This window comes from Triturus cristatus, chromosome 8 (genome assembly GCF_964204655.1).
Source record: "Triturus cristatus chromosome 8, aTriCri1.1, whole genome shotgun sequence".
Classification (NCBI taxonomy): Eukaryota; Metazoa; Chordata; class Amphibia; order Caudata; family Salamandridae; genus Triturus; species Triturus cristatus.
In genome coordinates, this window is record NC_140591.1 from 606,978,727 (window position 1) to 607,003,319 (window position 24,593).

The following is a 24,593-nucleotide window of genomic DNA, read 5'->3' on the forward strand; positions in this document are numbered from 1 at the left end:
CATTAGGTTGGACAGAACTAGCGGTCACGGGTGGGCGGCATCGCTTGCTTACATCGTAGTATTTTAATAGTGAAAGTCATTCATGCCGACCTCCTGTCCTCGTGTGAATACTTATGCATTGATGTGACGGGAGCATCAATCACTCATGCATAATGCACACGCTGTACCAACCCCCTCGCGACAACCTTTCCTTCACAGAACACAGAACGGACATTATTTTGGCCAACAGGGATTTCCAAGGCACGCAGTTCTTCCTGGGTGACTTCAACCTCCACTGTAACGATGTAAATGATGTGCTTGACCTCAACCTTTTCCAAATATGTGACAGCCCTACGCATACCAAAGGAGCCAAGTTAGATCTTGTCATTGGTAAGCCCAACTCTTTCCGCCTGGAGTCGATCCTCCCATGTGACTGGACAGATCACTATTGCATCACCTTCCTCGTCCATGAATCGGAAAGACCAACCTAAGAATCCAAAAAAGCTGAAAAGATGTTTAAGGAACATCAACTCGCAAGAACTGACGAACCATCTTGCCCCCTCCTTTGAACATGTCTGATGTCCACGACCTGACGGCCCACTATTACAATGCAATGCTTAATGTTCTTGACGCAGTTGCACCACTTCAGCTTAAAAGAGTGTCTGCTAAAATCTCCAAACCATGGTTCAATGATAGCATTAATGCCGAAAAAAGAAACGTAAGACTTGCAGAAAGGAAGTGGTGAGCCTATCCCTCCATCTTTTTCACCTGAGATCCTTGCGCAGCTTATACAACAAACGCATCAGATGCTCGAAGGCCACCTTCTTTGGAACTCAACTAGATCAAGCAAAAAAAGTCAGAAAAAGTTGTTCGAACTCATCAAGTCTCAATCCAATAATCCTCCTAACCTCTCGGCTTCGGATCAAGGGACACTGCCAAACTGTGAAGAATTTGCTGTTTTCTTCTGGGATAAGACTACCAAGATCGAGTCTGAACTATGTTCGGCCAGGATTCACCTCTCGAGTGGTCCGCTGAACACCCTATGCCCCTCAGAGTCGAATATCTCTGAACATATAAAGCCCTGCCACCCTAAAAACAATGCATCGTGGAGTTTGTTCCAAACGGTGGATGAACCCACTATTCGCAAAATGTTGTTCACCTTGAAACCTTACAATTACTACATTGACCCACTGCTAAACAACCTGTTCCCAGAAGTGAGATGTGGAAATTTAGCTTGCAAACTGAACATTATCTGCGCCATCTTGCCTCTCCCCAGCGCCACGCACAGCGAATGCACGGCCGCCATTTTAGGCACCCCACTCTCTCCCCGCTCACTCTCGATCGCCAGCGCTTTCCCCTGGCGCTGCGAGCATCCCCCCCCCCGCGTGCCGGCCACCCCCGCTCTCTCATACAGGCCATAAACCCTCTCCTTCTGCGCGACCCTGCTACGGAACCACATCCGACCGACATCCCATACATGGTCATGCCTCTCCTTTGATAACCCCCTTCCTCTGCGCCCCATTGTCCGAACTGGTCCCAGGCCATCACCTAGCCCTGCGGATGCAGTTTATTGCCCCTACTGTAAGGGAAACACCCCGCATCAAAGGGATTACAGTAGATCAAAGCCCCTACCCCCTGAGACCCGGCCGGTTGCACACACCCCCGGGAATTAGCGGAATTCCCTGCTGCGCGATAGCCATCTCCCACTGCGGGTAGGGTGGGAACCTCTACTGTAACTATGTGTGGGATCGGATCTGAGCCGGGGCTTCAGGGGATGTTCTTTCATGCATCAAGAGAATCTCAAGAATGTACTATGTGTAATAAAGCAATAAACCGGTGTATAAGAGACCAGGTCTCAGAGATGCGGTTAGAACACCTCGTGACGATACCTTGCTGTCTGATCTGATGTGTTCTGCTCCGACGGAATAAAACTTTGTTTCCTGCCTTCCAGTCTCCGGCGCCTGCCTCTTTCATTGGTAAATTATCGAGTGGTATGAGAGGCGATTACCGCCGGGCAAATACTTGAAAGATTATCGACTGAAACTGCCGCTACCATTTAACAATTGGCGTCCCAAACGTGGGGCCCATCAGCGACACGTGGATCCAGTGGGAGAGGTCCCGACGACAGAGTGAACGACTGCAACGATCGGGAGAGCTCCTGCCCAATAGACCCTCGTCTGGCAGCCATTTCATCCGAACTTCACTGGTTCCGAGCAGACCTCTCTCGAGTGATCTACGGTCCTGACTGGGAACCATCAGGAGTGCCGCGGCAAATACGGAGAGTAGAGGACGATCGGGCGCTGGAGGCGGAAGACGAGAAACTGTCCACGCGGTCCGGGTAAGGTCGTGACACACGACAAATTGCGAAATAATTGATTGATTGTCCGAAACTTTTTGAATACTAGTATTGCTCATTGATTGTGCTCATTGATTGTTCTCTTTGAGATATTCGCTGTCTACAAACGGGGAGGAGTAGAAATACTCTCTCTCTCTCCCTTTGCAGATAGTGAAGGGTAGGTAACGCAGACTTTTGTCCCCGTTGAAACCCGTCGTGCCTATCTTTATCTCCCCACTGATTGATTGTCCGAACATTGATTGTTTTGGAGAATAGTGCTTTTTGAGATATTCTCTGTTTGCAAATAACGTAGAATAGGAATATTCTGTCTAGTCTTTGCAAATAGTGAAGGGTAGGTAATGCTGACTTTTGTCCCCGTTGAAACCCGTCATGCCTATCTTTATCTCCCATTGATTGATTGATTGATTGATTGTCCGAACACTAGTTGTTCGATATTGGTTCTTTGGAGGTATTCTCTGCTTACAAATAACGAAGAATAGAGATATTCTGTCTAGTCTTTGCAAGCAGTGAAAAGATAGGTAGTGCTGACTTTTGTCCCCGTTGAAACCCGTCATGCCTATCTTCTCCCCACTGATTGGTAGTTGGTTCTGCCCGAACCGCTTATTAGAGGTGAACCATCCGGCTCCACTGGAGGGCACCCCTAATAAGGACATGTTCACTAAATATGGACTAGTCGCCGTAGCTTATACCAAGCTATGGCATAAATATACAAAGAAGGACCCCGAGAGTCAGTGGCCACTGATGGGATCCTTCGACGACCATAAGATAGAAGCGCTAGAAGTAGCTCTGCGTAGCAATAAGACGACGCCTACTATGCTTGACAGTATCGGCATGTGGCGCAAAGAAGCAACGCAACGGAAAAAGAGGGAAGAAGCAAAAGCAGAAAAGGATTTACGAAAGGCAGCTCACCTTGCCGCTAGAAGGTTAGAAGAAGACATAAAGGAGAGAAGGGAAACTAAACTAAGACAGGAGCCCGAAACCTCAGGCCAGTACGCTGTTAGGACCCCTTCTTTGCTCTACCCTGAGTTGTCCTCCAAGCAGCGAACGAATGATGAATTACTGTTAGGTCCCCCGATCATTTACATGCCCCCTCCATATGCACCCTCCCAGTCAGTAGTGCAACACCCACAACCCCCGAACACGAGCGAAAGCAGTACAGGGGCCTCGGTCCTCACGGCCTCCGCGCCGGCCGAGCCTCCTGTGCTGAACACAACGTCGGCTATAACGTTAGACGACCCAGAGATGAGAAAGAAAGAGTCCACCAGAATGAATCGGCTAGCGAAGGATGAACGAACAGGAATCGACAAGATAGTAAAGGCACTGGTAGAATTCTTTTTGACCTTACAAAAACTAAAGTAACGCTAGGAGTTAGCCCTTTGTGGGACATATGAAACCAAGGGAAGGAGTCAAGCTCACGGTCGAGACGGCCACGAGGTAGCCCGACTCCATTACTCTCGCTACCTAAACCTGTCTGCCCTACTGCCCACCCCGCCCAATAAGCATGACAAAATCCCGCACAAACGGAAGCCTGCTGACACCCACCACCGACGTCACCAAACTAGGGCTAGATCGCGCGCAATTGGTCTCTGTTATTTTTCCGATTGCACAGTAACCTCCTTGTGCTCGTCATCAAATTGCAAATAGGTACAAACACTCCAACGAAGTAGTATAGTTATAACATTTTAATAACTTATAAGATATAACGAACACACCAACAGGGTAACCAGGTTAAAACACGTTTTAAAACAACTATTTACATGACAGTCTGCTGCAACCTCCATCCCAAAGCCTTAACGTCCACGTGACACCGTCCTCGCCTCTCCTTCCTCTAAATTGCAACATTGGCCTGTTTTGGGCGGTTCTTTTAGTCGGCTTTGGGCTATAAAAGCCATGCAAAAATCCATTGACATCAGTGGCGGACGACTGTGCGAATAGGCCGGAGGCTATACGAAGCGCCGAAGTTCTGGCAACCCCAAGGCGGAGTCCGCCACGCTGTGCGGGCCTTTCCGCTTTCTCTTCTTCTTTCTTTAATGAGGGCTGATGCCCTGACGGGGGGGAGGCGACGCAGACGGGCCTCCCCCACCTCCCCAGGTGGAGGCTCGCCAGCAGATGAGGACGCCCCAGCCATCTTTTTCATCGGCCTGCTGAATTTCACCCTGGCACGCTGTGCGGATCTTCCCGCTTTTTCTCTTCTTTCTTCAATAAGGGCTGATGCCCTGGCGGGGGGAAGCGACGCGGACGGGCCTCCCCCGCCTCCCCAGGTGGAGGCTCGCCAGCAGATGAGGGCACCCCAACCGCATCTTTCACACGTCAGCCAGCTGAGTTGCGCCCTGCCACTTCATTCGCCGTTCGGCTGAGCCGGCGCCCCTGCACGCGGCCGCCAGGCAACCACCCAAGCACCGGGTTCACCAGGACTGCCGCTAGCACCCGACGTGAGGAGTGGGCCCCCGCAGCAAGGTAATCGGGGACCCACCCCGGTGGTGATACCATCCAAACTGCTGTCGTCACTGCTACTGGAATCACCCCGGTGGCAGTACCATCCGAACTGCCGCTGTTACTGCTGCTGGCTCCTCTCCGGTGACTGTACCGAAGAGCTGCTGCTACTGCTGCCCTTGAACTCCGGCGGTCGACTCCTCCGGATCCAGGCCTAAAGCCCACCGTGAGACAATTCTGGACTCGAAAGCTTGTCTGCTTGGGCGTGGGCCCCACCCTTGACAAAATGCTCCCCTCAGCCTTGCAGAATCGGCTGGAGTCATTTGACACTCGACTCCCGCGGACTTCCGGTAAGGACAAAACCACCGCCATTGCTCTTTGCCCCGGACGGCAGCCACCTTGCCTCCGCTTGGTGCAGTGAGAAAGACTGGTTCGAAGCGTCGGCGGAAGAACCCGCCTCCTGCCCCGCCCCAAGAACGAACCATGGCATTTCTACGGGGTCGCAGTGACGCCATGCTGACGCAAAATTGACGCTAACGAAAGTTCTCGAACTACTGAAAGGGATTCTGGTCCAACAGCTAATTCATGGAAAGACTTAGACTGTACTCTGGCCCGACCTCGCCCCAAGATGGCGCCGATGTAGGAGAGGCCTACACACCCTTGTGGCGTCCCAGTCACGTAACATTTGTGTTAAAAAAGATATATATATATATATATATGCGATGCTTCCACACATGATGGTCGGGGAGGGGCAGGAAGGGAACCGAATTTATGCCATAGTAGCGTTGCTCATGACACTCGACGCCTCCCACCACGTGGCCGGCCTGAACGGTTGTAGGCCCGTATCTTGTATGCTGACATTGTTTTAAATAAAGGGTCTCTTGAAAAAAAAAAAATTACGGAATCAGTGCCATGACTAATCACATAGGTTGATAAAGCTTTCTTCATTTGAATAAACGATTGTTACTCCCAAGCAATAGAAAACAGATAATGCAGTCCCCACTTGCCTGAATCTTTTTGAATAACGGAATTTGTACCCACCACATCTAACTTTTCCAAGAGTTGTTAAACAATGGTCAACCATAGCTCAGGGTATATGCCAAACGCAAGGTATGGTATCTTGCCCCTTAATACACGATCGATTGAGAAATGCATGTATGACAAAGGAACGCGAATTTAGGAAATGAAATAAATTAGAGCATCTTTGTCTTTAAAAAAAAAAAAAAAAAAAAAATATCATAAAAAATAATAGGTCTGTGGTATCACCCATTCCTGCGACTAGCCTGGTACGTGGTAAGTAGAACTTTTTCGTGTCTGCGCGCGCTGGGGTACTTTGAATGCTGCACATCTCCTCCCCTCTTTTTCCCCTCTATAGGTCACGGCGAAGATCCGACTGAAGAATGAAGCGGACATGGACCGTACCGAGTTCAATATCAGGGAAAATTTAGACAAACGTTGTGAGATAGTGCGTGAAGGGCAGACCACCATTGAGAACATAAGAAACTGTATGGCATGATTGTGCGTGTGTGCTATGATTACACGGTATGAATATGTGTGCATCTCATGCTTAGGTCACTTGAAGAAGGCGTCACTGTATGATTGAAGTGCTCGCCCGTCGATCAAAGGGAGGAGAATAAAAGGGTCCGACACCCCCTAGGACAAACTACAAAATACTGAAAGTACGCAGCATGCATAGGAAATGAGGACAGGAAAGGAGAGGTCCCGATGCTCAACGTAGCCCTGAGTCTCCATCTTAAGTTTCTGCGCTTGATGCATGTACTGTCACACCCAACCTAGCATTTGTGTGTACGTGATCACCGAATTTATGGCTTTTCCCCGCTTGTGTTTTCTTGCATGGAACAGACCCATACTACTCCGTGTTGTGTGTGCACCAAGTAGCCTATTATCTTCATATGTATGCCAAAATAGCCTACTTGATGCACACCTATCTCTCTCTCTCTCTCTCTCTCTCTCTCTCTCTCTCTCTCTCTCTCTCTCTCTCTCTCTCTCTCACTCCCTCCCTCCCTCACTAAGAAAGCCTTCTTACCCTCTTTTCTGTCTGAATAAATTAACGACACATACCTCCTCGGTAAGTGTATAATTGGCCTGGAGCACGGTGGTGTTCGAACAAATTGACTGAAACAAAACGACCGTACTTTGCCACGTTACTACCTCTCCTTTCTACAAATATTGAGCTTAATTGGCTGAGAAAAGAAAGGACAGGTAAGACGACTGATGTCTCCCAATTTGGCCCTCATCACGGGGACTATATGTCAGTGGTTTCCGTTTTTCAGAGCTTTAACAACACCATCTCCACCGCCCAGAATTACCCCCGCCCAATTACCCCAAAATAGAATGTCTAAAGCACCCCGTTCTCCCAAGATAACCCCAGCCCTATACTAGCCGCCTCAGAGTATTTCGAACGAAACAGCAGATTACCTCATTCACTAATAATGCATCGCCTAAACTGATAAAGGGTTATCTATTGTCGCCAGCAAAAATAATGCTTAGCTTATGTTCCTCCCCGAAATGGATACTCGTGAACACGTGACAGTAGCACCTCGCACTTTCTTTTTATAAACTTAACAGTCCTCGGAAGGAAATATGTAATAACAAAACTTGTGTTGAGACGAATGAGCCTCTGCCGGAGAAGCCGGTTCGAATTTTTAATAGACTAGAAGGTTGACAGATGTCAGGCTTCCTGCAACCAGTATCGGGCACAGGAATCGGCACCTAGGGGGCCAGACGATGGACAGGGACACCCACAGAAACTTGCACCACAACAATAATTAATAGATTAGTAACGCACACACTAACATCAGAGTTAAAAGACACCAATCATGCAGCAACCGATAAAAACATGTCCGCAACTACTCGGTGGTTGGGAGAGAGGATGAAGTATGTAAATGTCTTCCCTGCCAACTCTCTAAGACTTTTGTTTCTTGTACCCATTTAAAGATAACGTGCTGCCATCGGAAGGGAGGGGTCGGACGTGAAGTACAGCCTGGCTGCAGACCATGGAACATCTATGACATCGACCAAGGGGGAGGCTACGAAGCAAAAAGGGCGTGGGACGAGACACCATTTTCAGGATGATAAGCGCAAAGGGCTACATCGAGGCCCCCTGCTCACTGACCAGCGTGCCTGAAGTCTCAACCCGTCGGGCCCGATTGATGGGCCCAGTGCTGGAAGATTCTGCTCCCCTTGGTCCACATTTTTGATCTGATCCCACTCCACCCCCTCTTCCCTCGGCGTCCCGAAGCACGTCACACCCTTCTCTCTCTCACCATCTTTTATATGGATTATGAATCTGACCTACCCACAGAAGAACAAAAGGCAGGTACCCCGTCTCAAAGTACCTATGGTGAACTGTGTTAAGGAACAGGGCTGTGATCGGAGAACAATGAATGATCACACCCTGCAACGTGAGAAATTGGATTTGAGCTGGACCTTAGCTCCACCGCCGGTGCTCAACAGTGCCAACGAAAGAAGAACGACAATGAGAGCTTACCAGTGATAGCTCTTTATAAAAAGGACACTGGAAAGAAGAACCCATGTCAAAGTCAAAAATCCTCTCCCAACCACCTTTTTATACTAACTATCTTCTTATCAAGTTTTCATGATGTTGCATCAATCACTTCCGACTGTACGCTGAGAAGTTAAGAAAATGTAACTTTGTATAGTAACATTCATACAACACCAGCCATGTACACGACTATACTGTAACTCTGTATGTACTACCTCCTCGCCTACTTTATCACCTGTAAGTAACTATAAGCAAATGTGTCAGATTACTCCTGCCTGCCCTAAAAACTCTGTATCTCTAAGGAATGTACGAAAGACATTAACGATATTATAGCTGAAGGTTAACGAAGATAAATGACGGCCAGGCAAGCTGTCTCATACAGGCCATAAACCCTCTCCTTCTGCGCGACCCTGCTACGGAACCACATCCGACCGACATCCCATACATGGTCATGCCTCTCCTTTGATAACCCCCTTCCTCTGCGCCCCATTGTCCGAACTGGTCCCAGGCCATCACCTAGCCCTGCGGATGCAGTTTATTGCCCCTACTGTAAGGGAAACACCCCGCATCAAAGGGATTACAGTAGATCAAAGCCCCTACCCCCTGAGACCCGGCCGGTTGCACACACCCCCGGGAATTAGCGGAATTCCCTGCTGCGCGATAGCCATCTCCCACTGCGGGTAGGGTGGGAACCTCTACTGTAACTATGTGTGGGATCGGATCTGAGCCGGGGCTTCAGGGGATGTTCTTTCATGCATCAAGAGAATCTCAAGAATGTACTATGTGTAATAAAGCAATAAACCGGTGTATAAGAGACCAGGTCTCAGAGATGCGGTTAGAGCACCTCGTGACGATACCTTGCTGTCTGATCTGATGTGTTCTGCTCCGACGGAATAAAACTTTGTTTCCTGCCTTCCAGTCTCCGGCGCCTGCCTCTTTCATTGGTAAATTATCGAGTGGTATGAGAGGCGATTACCGCCGGGCAAATACTTGAAAGATTATCGACTGAAACTGCCGCTACCATTTAACAAGATCCGCGTTACTAACTCTCTGGACCACGATCGTCAATGCTTCTCTTTTGCAAGGTGCTACTCCGGATTGCCTTAAATCAGGTCAGGTTACCCCGATCCTAAAGAAACCAAATGCGGATCCCACTGACCTTCTTAGCTTTCGACCAATCACTAACATCTCCACCTTGGCAAAACTTTTGGAAAAATGTTTGCTCGCCCAACTTTGTTATCACATTGACCATTTCCAACTCCTGGACCAATGCCAATCTGGTTTCCGCCCAGGTCATAGCACAGAGTCGGCGCTAACGCACATCGTGGATGATGCGCCTGGAATGCTGGATCAAAATGAGTCGTGCATACTGATTCTTCTCGACCTTTCGTCAGCATTTAACATTGTCAAACATGATCACCTAATTGACCTCCTACAACACAGGATAGGCCAGTTCTAAGCTGGTTCTCTTTATTCCTTCAGAACAGATTCCAATGTTTCAAGGTGGATCAATCCTTGTCCCTCCCTGCACCAGTCCCCTTGGGTGTTCCACAGGGTTTAGCTTTGTCCTCCATGCTCCGTAACCTGTTCATGGAGCCTCTGACAGAAATTTTAAAATCATTCAGCATTCGCTATCATATGTATGCAGATGATAGCCAACTATACCTGAAGATCCCCACCCCCAAAGACATCCAGTCCCTCAACTCCATCCTGCTGGAAACACAAAGCTGGCTGACATGCAATCAACTGAAGCTTAATGCTTTTAAAATGGTATTCCTACTGATCTCACCCCACAACCAATCCCTCATCATGGAACAATGGTTTGAATCAGTTGACTGCTCTTAACTGCAGTCCACACCTCGTGGACTCGGCATAATCTCTGGGTTTCATTCTAGACAAAAGCCTGAACATGCAGAAGCACATCAGTTTCCTCACCAAAGGAGCGAACTTTCAACTCAGTTTACTTAGGAAACACAAACCTTTCCACGCTGCTCATAACCTCAAGGTTTCAGTACAAACATTAGTGATCGCAAAGCTTGACTATGGTAGTGCAACACTTTGTGGCCTGCCTAGAGTGAGGACGGCTCCTCTTAGGGCTACCCTCAATTCCGCTGCTAGGCTTTTAATTGGTGCAAAGAAATACCACCACATCTCTCCGGACTTGCAGGAACTGAATTGGCTTCATATGAAGCTCGGATACAGTTAAAAATTGCATGCATGGCTCACAAAGCCATCCACTTCAAGACCCCGCTGTACCTTGCGCAGAAACTGGAACTCTTGTGGTTCTAGAGCTTCCAGAAGCACCAGCACCGTTTTGCTTAAACCTCAAAAATCCAAGAAAAAAAGGACCTGTATCCGAGCCTTCTTGGGGATGGCTCCGAGGATCTGGAACTCCCTTCCCCCCAAAGTCAAGGTGAACCCTTCTACTGTCTTCTTAAAAAATAGGTCAAAGGGCTCCTGATAAAGAAATTTCTGCCTTAGAATGGCTCCTGCATTGGATTCTGGTTCTATACCCGGTGTCTCTGGCTCAGCCGCCTGGTTCACGATGAGGTCAGACAATTCTAGACTGTGATTTTGCCTGTTGGTGTGTCTACTTTTCCCTCACAAGATTGTTTGACAATTTTAGACTTTGATTCTGTTGATTTGTCAATTCTGTTTTGGATGTTTATACCCTTTGTTACATAATCTGTAATATACCCTTATGATGCATAATTTGTTAAGCGCTCTGATACCCTCGGTGGTCATGTTCGTGCTATATAAAACATTCAAAATAAATAAGTAAGCGATTTCTACCTGATACATCCAACAGTATCACCTATACTATATCCGCACACTGAATAGATCATGTTTTTTGAGTTGTAGTAGAAAACAGTGAATTTTAAGATCAAGGTATTATGATCGCTAAATGGATTACCATCAGCAAAACATTGGTTAATAAATTTACATAACTTATGGGAAACAAAAGTATAATAGTTGCACTTTGGGAACCCCTGGCATAAGGTGGAGAAATTGACAAAATCAACAGGGAAGCTTTCAGGGGCATTGAACAAGTTATTAGTAGCCAGGGTTTCAAGCATTGTTTCTCCCTGCTTAGATGTAAGTAGGGGAATAAACCTCAATGGAAGCAGTGAGCCTCAGGCCACATATGTAAATTGATTGTTCTTGGTATGAGGTTAAAAATAATAGATGATAAAAATATTGTTATCGAATAGGAAAGAATTGAGAGAAATAAGTTTAGTTATTAAGTTTGGGATGCTAATTATATTAGAGCAAGCCAATAGTTGCATATTGTCACAACTAGTAGAATATTTGGTAATAATGACATTTAACACTAAAGAGACCCAGAAAATCAAGCTCTCCGACATCTTTGGTTGTATGCCAGTAATTGCAATCTAGTGACAAAGAAGATAATTTATTCTGACTGGGTTTATTATATAACTTTAATGAGCACGCAGGATTTAAAATGTATTCCTTGGTAATCTTTGGTGCATCAAATTCATAAAAATAGCCAAGAGCTACAACAGAACTCCCTGATTCTGATGAGCGCCCCACTATTTTGACAGAAAATAGGTCATTAAGAAGAAATGTGTCCTTCAACTTTATGATTATACAATCTGCAGCTCAGCCTTTTTGTGAATTGCCAGCCCAGATTACATGATGACACCATCAAAAGAAAAATAACATTTCCTGAAGGGTTAGCAGAGCCATTGCTTGGTTTTATTTACAAGTTGAGATAAAATGTACTTCTGTCCACTAGGTAAGATAGGAACATGTTTAAGAACCATATCTTAGAAGCAACTTGCAGAGGCAGTTGTGTGATAGTGCATATGGGACCTGGTAGGATTCACAGTATACGATGGCTTACGTTGCAAAGCAGATGGAGTGAATTGGGTAGGTCGCCTCTACGTCGTGGAATGATGCAGCCTTATTTTCTGACACACCCACCTCAAGAGAGATCATTTCTGACCATGCTGCTGTGCTGCAGTTATGTCCAAGCGTACATGGGACAGTCCTAGTGGAAGCATCTTTACTAGAAGTTTTTATCCAAGGATTGATTACAAAAATGATAACCTTGGCTCAATAGAAATTATGGACCTGACCAGCACAACCATAGAGCTCCCAATCGGTCATTATGGAGGTCACTTCCAAGCACTGGCCACCAAACCATCAGTTGTTGTGTGCTGCTTTGGTGCCTCTCCCTTGTCTCACCTCCATGGGCCCGAGTGGCACACTCTCTCGCTCTAACCAGAGGGGGGGGGGTGACTCTCTTACCAATGACGTGAGGTGATCATGTCAGTGATGCAAGAACGTCATTGGCAGTCTAGCTCACAGGAAACCAGTTCCTGGCTTCCCAAGGGGCAAGTAGCACTGTACTCAGTGCTCCCAGGAAATTGTACTGACAGGGAGGTGTCTTTTCAAAGCTAAGAAAGTCAACTTTGAATCAACACCTTCCTTTTTATGCAAAGGTCCAGGCAATTGCAGCAGAATGTGATCTCCTGGTGCTTTCCTTAGAGACTAGGGAATTTGGCTGTGGGGCTGGCCTCTTGGGCATGGGTATGTGTTCCCCCAACAGAATCAGTCTTTCTGACTCTCCTGGGAAGCACATGGGGGTGACTACCCCAATCGGCCCACGGGGGCAAAAAGCCCACTAGATCGCAGGGCTTAAAAATAAAAGAAGAAAAAGGGGAAGGGGCAATCCACTATGCACAGAGCTATGACCCACACCCAAAGAGGCACTACATTTATTCTGCCCTACCTGGTGGGTAGATTGGGAGTTTTGACCCAATCGCCCCCACACCCCCTCCCCTTGGGACAGAAAGCCCACCACACACAAAGAATACAAAAAATATATAAAACAAAGGGCTGGCCAACCACACACAGTGTCATGCCCCCAACCACCAAAATAGGCGCTACCTCAGTCCACCCCATGGGGGGTGAGAGGGAAGCTTCAGAGACACCAGAGCTAAATGTATATTAAAAATGAGATGGGGGAGACCCACGATGCACAGGGCCATGCTCATTCTCCAAAAAAGGCAGAACACTCTTTCTGCACTCCCGGGGCAGACTAGGTGGATTTGCTCCTAATCTGCTCCCTGGGTGGGCAAAAGGTCCACCAGACTAGAGGGAAAGCAAAAGAAAAAAGAAAAAAACAGAGTTGTGAGGCTGTCGACCATGCATAGGGCCATGCCCCCACGCCAAAAGTGCCAGTCTTTCTGCCTCTCTCTGGAGAAGAGGCGGTGTGCTACTAACTTGTCCCTAGAATCAATTAAATATATTGCATGCCTCAAGTCACCACCCGGCACATCTTATACGCAGCATACCCTACGGGGAGATGTTGCGTATCAGGCGTATTTGTAGCACTGATTCAGAATGTGCTAAAGCTCAACAAGCTAGCAAAGCACGGTTCATTCTAAGGGGCTATACTGCTGCTATGCTTGATAGTGCTATTCTCAAAGCTAATCGCATCCCCAGGAGTGAGGCCTTAAAAAAGTCTGTGCCTATTGAAACGGGCATACCAACTAATCAACCGATTAGATTGATTGTGACCTACAATCGTCAGCATCAGGTTCTACGCAAAATACTCAAGAAAAATTGGAGCCTTGTTTGTAATGACCCTGTCATTGGGGACCTGATGTCAGCTAGTCCGGTCATTACATTCAGAAAAGCTCGTTCGATGAAGGATGCGCTAGTTAAATCCAGTCGTGAAGTTGTTACCACTAAAACATGGCTACAGATGAGCAAGGGTTTCAAGCGCTGTTCTAGCTGCAAAGCTTGTAGGCATGGGGCTAACAAGATGGAATTTCGTATTCCATTTTGTGACATTCCTCGCCCCATCAATAAATTCCTTACCTGCAAGACTGAATTTGCGGTGTATGTGCTGGAGTGTCCGTGTGGCATGCAATATGTTGGCAGTACCAAGCTGCAGGTCCACAAGCGGATACTCCAGCACATACGGGCCATCAATGGCAATGATTCCACATACCCTGTGGCACGCCACTTCAAGGAGTGCCATGACAACAAAAGCGAACTCCTTAGGTTTTTTGTCATTGACTCTGTGTCCCCGTTGAGACGGGGAGGGAATCACGAGGCCCTTCTTCGTGCGCTAGAAACCCGTTATATTCTTGAATTAGATTCTAAGACCCCTGTTGGCCTTAATGCCAGTGAAGATTTCTTCACTTGTCTGTAAATCATATAATAATAATTTTTTCCATCAATTTTTTCCATCAGTCTTTAAGAGTTTCTCAACTGTTGTTTCTTTGATGTTTAGCCTCCATATCTTTTAGTACTCAGTAAATAATATACTCTTTGCAACATTACTTTATACTATATAAAGATTGTTTTTAATATAGCACTATTTTTGCACTTTGTACACTATGCATCATTTTGATTGGCACATTGATACAGACATGGTAGTGTTCATTCATGTTGGTTATTTGTATTATATATGCTAATTGACTACAAACATCAAGAGGATTTTACCCACTTGGGTTTCATTTGCACAAATTGCCTATTTTGCGCAGCTCATTTCGTTGTTGCATATGCAGGTGTCTGTTTTTTTAAAAACATATAAGTTTTTATAAAATTGCTACTGCCCGTTGGTTTTACCTTAATTTTAGATTGCACCCAATACCAGTGCTCTCTCTGTTTTTAAGGAGTGTTTTTACCAACTGTCTATTATTGTTTGTTACATTTATGTACTTTACTATTAGTGAACTAGAAATGTATATATATCCTTTTGCATATATCTCTTCCATGTCTACTACGCTATTCATGCGTTAGCCAATCAATGCACGTTATTCATTTGCACTTGCACTTTAAATTGATCCTGCTCAGCCTCGGCGTCATGTGATCAAGGCCTTTCGTAGGCTGAAACGCGTCATGCAGGCATCGCTGTAAAAACTAGAATAAAATAATTTTCTCACTTGCATCCTGGGTCAGCTTTCGTCTGTTCCTGTTCTCCTCGAGACTGTTGGTACGCAGGAGCACACTTGGCGAAATTCTTTGATATATATATATATATATATATATATATATATATATATATATATATATATATATATATATATATATATATATACATATAAATTACCTACTGGCAGTCGCCAGTAGGTAGTTATAGTTAGGACCTATTTTCCATAGGAAATCCGCAACATTCTATTCCCAATAAGTCTGGAGCCGGTTGACGAATGTTCGCAACATTTTCCAACCTTTTGGCCAGCTCCAGTCCACTCCTATCCTGAAAGTTTTGTGGTGATTCGTCAAGCGGGGGCAGAGAAAAAAGGGGGGTCCCAAAACGCTTTTTCCCCATGCAATTTCCCATAGGACCTGTTGAAGCAGCTACAGCCCGAACTGCTGAACGGAATTACACCAAATTTGGCAGAAAGGTAGACCTTGGTTCAGAGTCGTGCCTTTTGCTTAAATGGTGTAAATTCGTTCAGTAGTTCCTGAGAAAATCAAAAGTAAAATCACATTTATATATCTGGGCGGAGCCTAACCACACATCTCATCGTGAGATCTGATTGGCTGTCAGCACTTCATCCAAGAAGTGTTGGCAGCCATCTTGGGACCAATATACATGATAGCACCTCATTAAAAAGCATTGCAGTTAATAGAAGGTTTTAAGACTTTAGTTACATTATAAATCATTTGTTGATGGTACCATACTCATTTTAGGAATTATGGTATGTTCGAAGGTGATTTTACAATGTGAAAAACCCTTCTGCTGGGATATCATGAATCATGTTTCAGAGAAAACTATTTTCACATGCTTTTCCCACTGAGGTTTGGAAGGTGATCTATAAGCTAAATTGAGAGCATATTTTCTGTAAATTCACATTATCTTTCTTAGTCATGTGAGATTGAAGTCTGACATTCTCAGTAAAACATGTACATCCAACAAGGGCAGAGACTGTCAGTTGATTCCTTTGTGTTCTACTGCAGCTTCCCTGAGTGTTCCAAAGAACAACTAGAGCGCTAACAGTCCTACTTATGATAAACGTATGGCACACCTGAAGCCATCTTGATTGGAATAAAGTGGTAACTCTTAAAACATTTAATTTAAAAAGGAACAAAATGAGGGAGTTCATTTTGCCATAGAATGTATGATTAGTGCTGCAGAAAGAAAAATTAGGGCACATTTTGAGAGACTTCTCAAATCCTCTTCTATTTCATTAAAGAATTCTGACATGCAGACTGAAACATGCACTTTCAATACCAGCAGCAGATTTCCCTGGTGAGCAGTAGCTTTACTACAGTGATCTAATGAGCAACTAGAGTGCTAACATTCTGAATTTATGGCAAATGTGTGACACATCTGAATGCCTTCTTCATTGAATCAAAGTAAAAAACTGACAGTATGCCTACTGAGGAGACTGTAGTAAATGGGGAAATTAGGAAACTTCATAACAAGTCTCCCAAGATGGCCACCAGAGACAAAAGAGCCCAAATGTAGCACAAATATCACCGAGATGTAGCCCAAGTATAGCCCACTGACAGAATGTCCCAGAGTGTTTTAAAGAACAACTAGAGCGCTAACAGTCTTACTTATGACAAAAGTATGGCACACCTGATGCCATCTTGATTGGAATAAAGTGGTAACACTTAAAACATTTAATTTGCAAAGGAACAAAATGAGGGGGTTCATTTTGCCATAGAAATTATGATTAGTGCTGCAGAAAGAAAAATTAGGGCACATTTTGACTTCTCAAATCCTCTTCTATTTCATTAAAAAGTTCTGACATGCAGACTGAAACATGCACTTTGAATACCAGCAGCAGACTTCCCTGGTGAGCAGTAGCTTTACTACAGTGATCTAATGAGGAACTAGAGTGCTACCATTCAGAATTTATGGCAAATGTGTCACATCTGAATGCCTTCTTGATGGAACCAAAGTAAAAAAGCATTGAAAATGCAATATGTCTCGCACTCGTTTAAGTTAAAGCAATTCTGTTTGTAATTAGGTGTCTTTTTAGCTTTGCTTTTATTAGTGTTTTTCAAAATGTCATGTACATAACATGCATATATGTATATGTATGCATGCATTTATATTTGTATTTATATGGATAAGCAGATTATATATATATTTATATATGTATGTATATATATATAATTCAGTGAAAAAACCATAGGTTTCACACATGTTATAGTTAGCTGGACATTTTACTCGTAAAAAACCAATGAAATTCCCCCGTTATAGTTAGTTCAGCTAACTATAACTCGCGCGCCCGCAATGCACTGCTGATGACGTCACATATTACATCACTCATGACATGGTCAGTGACATCACTCATGACATCACTGATGACATCTCAAATGACATCACTGATGACCTCACTGATGACATCATCCAGTGAATGTGTGTTTTTCTGAAAATTAAATATGTTTTATATATGTATATCTCAAGGTTGATGGAAGAATAAATGGGTATATTACTGTCTAAATGGATGATTTCTTTTTGAAAAATTGATTGTGTAACTGACTGATTAAGTGTATCATAGTGAATACATGGCTTAGTGAGTAATGTTTAAATATATAAATATCTGTATCATTTTTTCACTTTGTGTATAAGTGGCTGCATGGGTTGGTGAGTAGCTACATGGGTGTCTATATAGGTTATTAGTTGGTTTTTTGAGTATCAGTCTGAGTGTCTGCATGGTTCGGTGGGGGGTATGACGTAGTGCATAGGTGCATGAATGAGTGACTCACTGTTTGTATGTGTTGAACAGAGCATGTGTGCAGGACTGCATGGGTGGATGAGTGTGTGTATGGGTGTGTTAGTGAGTGAATGACTGTCTCAATAGTGTCTTTATGAGTAACTACATATGTTTAAAACTAGTATATGTGACTATTGGTTTATATATGTGAGTATATGTGAGAGTGAGAGATTGAAAGAGTTCCTGTATGAATAAGTATGTATTTCTATAAGTGATTGTTTAAAAGACTAAGTATGTGTAAGTTTCCGTAGAAGTAAGTGTGGTGGTGTGTGTATAACTGTATATGCAAGTAAATGTATGTTTGATTCTTTATTAGCATGAGTGACTATGTGTGTGAGTAGCTCTATGGATGAGTGGCATTGTGTAACAGGATGTATAGGTGTATGAGTACATATGATAAGTGAGTACATGTATGAGTGACTGTATTGGACTGTTGGTGAATGAGTGGATGTGTATGTGGATCTTAGAATTACTGAAGAGGTTGTTGTAACTGTTATTGGTATGTCCATTGTTTTGTAAATTTTAGTCTCTATTTTTGAATGTGTGTATCAAAGGTTTTATTAGGGGAAGAGGAGGTCTGCCACTCTATCACAAGGATGATGTCATCAGTGAGGTCATCAGTGATGTCATTTGAGATGTCATCAGTGATGTCATGAGTGATGTCACTGACCATGTCATGAGTGATGTAATATGTGACGTCATCAGCAGTGCATTGCGGGCGCGCGAGTTATAGTTAGCTGAACTAACTATAACGGGGGAATTTCATTGGTTTTTTACGAGTAAAATGTCCAGCTAACTATAACATGTGTGAAACCTATGGTTTTTTCACTGAATTTCTAAGGTTTTTTAAATGCTAATTCCTAACTATAACGTGTGTGAAACCTATGGTTTTTTCACTGAATTTCTAAGGTTTTTTAAATGCTAATTCCTAACTATAACGTGTGTGAAACCCATGGTTTTTTCAGTGAATTTGCAAGGTTTTTTAAATGCTAATTCCTAACTATAACGTGTGTGAAACCCATGGTTTTTTCAGTGAATTTGCAAGGTTTTTTAAATGCTAATTTTTTTTTTTTCTTCTATTTTTTTCTAACATATTTTTATTATAATTTTCTTACCTTTTATAAAGACTATGATTAAATTTTTAAAATTCTTTAATATGTTTTTTTTTATATATTTTTTAAAATAAACATGTAAAATTTATTTGCAGTACTTTTTTTCAATTTTTTTTTTAATTTTTTTAGTACGCGTACCGTAAGCTCACGGTAAGCGTACGGTTTACGCAACGTCCGTAATTTTCCTACGCTGCTTGCGTATAGTTACGCAATTTGCGTAGCCGCGCGTACTCCGCGTGGGACGCGTACGCGTGTACGCTACACGCGCACGTTACGCGGAAGTGCCGGGAGTGACTGTTATGCGCATGCGCGCAAGCGCGTGTCTTTTTTACGCGCATGCGCACTTTTGCCGTAAGCGCACCGTAAGCGCACCGTAAGCGTACGGTGGGTCATGTGATCATGAAACACAACTTTTGATTGGTTGAAACTACTTTCAGTTCTAGAACTCTCCTACACCACACCCATTCCCCTCATTTCTGCTTGTGATCCCTTGGGAGAAGGAGCTGGTTTGTCTTTGGGATACGATGGCAGAACAGCAGAGCTCTTCTGAGAGTGAGGCTAGCACTAGCAGCACTGTCTTGAGGCAGAGAGCGAGGAAACAAAAGCCCTCTTATGTATGGGATTATTTTACTTTTCCTGAAGGCCAGCAAAAGGTAAATGCACCCTTAGTGACTTGTAAGCTGTGTAAGCGTGTACTTTCTAGAGGTAATCCTAACAGGAAGTATTCCTTTGGGAATCACACCATGAAGAGACACCTCCAGGATGTACACAGAAGGACACATGGTCATCTTTTTGGAGGTAACTCTTCAGAAAGACAAGCCAGTACATCCACAGCAGCTCAGCCTGAACCATCATCTGCAGGGCTGACTCCTTCTTCTGCAGGTCAGGTGAGCCCTTCATCTGTGGGGGGAGAATCTCCTTTTGCTGGCCCTCTGGAAATCAACCCTCGATTTCGGAAGGTTGATATTCAATGCACATTTTGTCAAGATCTAATTTGCTATAGGGAGACCAGTGTTTCCCTAGTGAACAACAAAATAGATCAGCACATTTGTCGCTTTGAATAATTTTCCCATGCTTCCTTTCCTCTGTCCCTGCATGAACACAACGGTTCTTTTAAGAGCCAACCTTATCTTTCATCTTTTTTTTACATATGTTTTTAAAAACTTTTTTTTATTTTTTTTTACCGTACGCGTACGGTGCGCGTACTTTTTTTTTTTTTTTTTTTAAAAACACTAAAAATCAATAAACACATTACAAGGTCCTTGAGAGACTACAATTATTATTATTGACTTACCATACTCACTGAAAAAATATTTATTCATTTGTTTTTTTTAAAAATAGTTTTAAAAATGTTTGTAGTTTTCGAAAATTTTCTATATCTATCTGGAAAAAAAGAAAAAAGTATTAATATTTTTAAAACATTTTATAATACAGTACACATATTTACATTTTTTTCCATAAAATATTTTTGCCTTATTTTTGTTGTTTTCAGAATATATTGCATTTCACTATAAATTGTGAAAGCAATTGCATTCATCATTTTACAGCGGGCAAAAAAAAATAACACTCACAAAGATTGTATTAAAAAAGCCCTGATTCTTTTTTTACTTAAACTTAACATTATAGAAATGCATAATATTCTAAAAAAATATCATCTAATACCAATACTTATTTCTTTAAAATACCGTCTGATATGTTTGTTTCAGAAGTATAATCACAATATTATATCTCAAATAACTCCAAAATACATCTGATTTAATTTCCTTTAGACCAAATAGTAATTTTAAATTTTTTTTTGGAATAAATTTCCAACGGTAATCCAATAAAATTCTAAAGTTTAATTTGTCCAGATCTCACCGATTCTCTGTAACATTTTGGTTCACGAAAATTTTTTGAATAATTTATTAAGTCCACAATAGAATTGGTTACTTTTCCGCATGGCCAAATAGTAATTTTTTAAATCATTTTTGAAAAAATTTCCAATGGCAGTCCAATAACATTCCAAAATTTAAAATGTGCAGAAGTTACCGATAATCTCTAAATTATTGGTTTTTCAAAGTTTCATTAAAAATTTAAAAAGTCCACATTACAATTGGTTATCTTTCCATTAGGCCAAATGATAATTTAAAAAATCTTTTTTCTACAAAATTGCAGTGGTAATCCAGTAAAATGGTAAAATTATTTTGTCGAGATCTTGCCAAATCTGTCTAAAATTTAGGTTTCAGGAAGATTAGATAGGAATTTGCTAAATCAAAAGGCAAACGTTGTTTGAAAATCAATTGGGAATCATTACACAGTGTCCAGCCTTTTTCACATTTAAGATAAACTGTGTAATGTCCAGAAGTAACAGTAGGTCCATCATGGAAAATTATTGCAACAGTTACAAAAGTTTTTCCTGAAATTGATAATTGCTGTCCTGTAAACTTCTTTATTAAAGTATCCAATTTTGAACCATCAGCTCTACATCGTTGCATCATTAAAATTACATACTGTCCGTATTCCTTTAAAATTATTGTTGAAAACATGTCAGAATTACACTCACTACATTTCATGCTATGATTAGCATCTTTAACTAATTTTGCAAAAGTGACTGTTTTACTCTCTGGCAATGTCAAATAAATAAATCTTTCATTATCAACAATAGAGCCACATATATTATAACAATTATCACAACTATGTTCCCATTTATAAGAGAGACCAAAAAAAATGTCAATGGGAACTCCTTCTTCTTCCACTACCTGAAGAAAATACATCAAAAATTCATGTGCATCTTGCTGTTCATTTTGAGAAAACTGTGTTCGTCCTGAACATACATCTAAAAGTTTTCTAATTTCAGTAGCACTTTCTATTTGAGTTTTATCTTTACTCAGCTTTTGAAAAAGGAGACTCAGCTCTGAACAGAATCTTTTTCCCTGATTTACTATTATCTGCTCTTGCAAACTTTTCAGATAAAATGCAACATTCAGCACTACATTTGCGTAGCAGTTGACACCAGAGCTATTTTCAAAATGACATCCTACAACCTGTTCTTCATTTTCCTTTTTCTTTTTGCTTGCAATTACATCACTCCTCTTTTTTTTCCTCTTCTCTACATCTTCATTACAGATATTCTCATTTTTTCTTTTACGAGAAACTACACGTTTCTCCAACACAGGATACTGACCTAAATGAGGAGCATAGCTTCTTCTTAATCTATTATACTCCTTTACACAGTTTGTATCAGCACTAACTTTTGAGTCATCAAAGTCTATCATGAATAAACCTGATAATGTTTTCACTCGTGACAAAGCTACATATGCCATACCTTCTTTGAACACAGTTGAACCAATGTTCACAAATGCACAATCTACAGTCAATCCTTGAGACTTGTGAATAGTTACAGCATATGCTAGAGAAAACGGAAACTGCTTCCTACGTACATATAAGTCTTTCACAAGCATAAAACGTACTGTACAACGACAAATATCTTTAACTTCTTCTATCTGATCAAATTTTATTTTTAAACATTCAACTCCTTCTTTTTTCTGGTAATTAATAAAACCCACAACTCTTCCCATCGCTCCATTAACTAAACCTTTTTCAACATCCAAATTTCTCCTTAAAAATACTCTACAGTTCATGCAAACATATAGATTTTTTTCTAATCCAGCTGTTTTGGAGATGTTCTTCTCTAGTGAGTCCAATTTATTTTTCAGTTTGCCTGTTACTGTGACACTAATTCTTCCATCCTCAATTTTGTCCACTGCTTCCAATTTCCTGATCTCTTCCTTTTCCAATTTCAAAAGCTCCTCATTGAATATTGAGCATTCACGTAGAGTTGGCATTAAGCAGATGACACTTTTGTTTTCTGCAATGTTCTTGTATATCTTCTCTGCAACTATTTCTTCCTTTGGAAATAAATTATGTAGCAGCTGACTCTGTAATGTTTTTTTGCCAACTTCTGTGAGTAGTCCAATCCTGATATCTTTCAGAATACTTCCATATTCTTCATCGTTTGCTTGCCTCATATTAGTAGTAAGTTCCTTGTACTCAAAGAAGGACCAAATATTTGTATTTCCGATGCTTCCCAATGACTTCTTCGTGTCTTCATGTGTGACAGTATTAAACACTGGTTGTCCTTTAACTGGAGTAAGTTGCAAAAGATCTCCAAAAACTATGACGTGTTTTCCACCAAATAACATGTCATAGTCTGTCTTCAAAATTTGCTGCATTCTTAAATGCACAAAGGCAAGCATTAAGTTTGATACCATGCTCACCTCATCAATAATGAGAACTTGCATCTTCTTCAATACTCTTGAAACTTCCAAGGATGCTTCTCCAGTTAGCTTGTTGAATTGTATTTTGTTCTCATGCTCCACTGGTAACATTAGCAAACGATGTAAAGTGATTCCTTTTATGTTATATGCTGCTAACCCAGTTGGAGCAGTAACCACACAAGACAAAGTAGAATCCGTTTTTTGCTTTAGGTAGCTTCTGATGACTTTTATTAGGAAACTTTTTCCAGTTCCAGCTTGTCCGCTTACATACATCCTGATTGGATGAAATGATGTGCATGAGCACTCTTTTTTTTCATGTAGAAATCCGTGATCAATTTTGTTTTTGATCTCTTCATAAATTTGTTGCTGCTCTTGATTCAGTTGTCTTTCCAAATTTTCTAAGTCTATAAATTCTTCTTGAGCTTGATTCATAGCCGTTTCCACTTCATTCATGGCTATTGATGCTTCATTTTCAATGATTGGTTGTCCTAGGGGATCTTGACTGAGTGTTCCTGAACTTTGGCTGTCCTGAGAACTATCTCTAGCGATTTCTGCTGCAATTGTAGTTTCCTGATCAATTTCTTCATTTAACATTTGCAGATAAGTTGAGAATGTACTGCATTGTATGCTGTCTTTGCAAGCATTAAAAGAATCTTCATAGCTCTGGAATTCTCCCAGTAGTTCATCCTCTGTACGCCATGGTTTAAACAACTGTAAAAGAGCCAAGTAGTAAAATTCCTTCTTGTCAGTAGTGTCGCAACTCAGCTTCCGGTGATTTATCAAACTTCCTTTTGTTTGCTTCACCAAACATCCTTCTTCACCAACGACTTTATATTTTCCATTATTGATGTCTTCTGTGGCTTTCCGTGAATAAATGTAGTTCTGCAGCACTTCATAGAGACACATGTTCTCCAGATGTTGACTTCTCTTGGGATAATATGTGTCCAACATGTTTGTTTTCAAAATATCTGTACTTTCTGGGTCATTCTCGGCCAAATATTCAATTTCTCCTACAGATTTCAGTACCCGATTTCTCATTGCTGCAAGGCCTAAACTTGCCCAAATTATTCTTCTTGACTTCGAGTAGAGACTTGCAGAAGATAACCTATCTGAACATTCGTAGGATCCAATTTCTCGATGCGATAACATCTTCAAACTGAAACTGTACAGCTTCTTACTGACAGTCTTCTCGTGAGAAATCTCTTCCCACATTTCCTT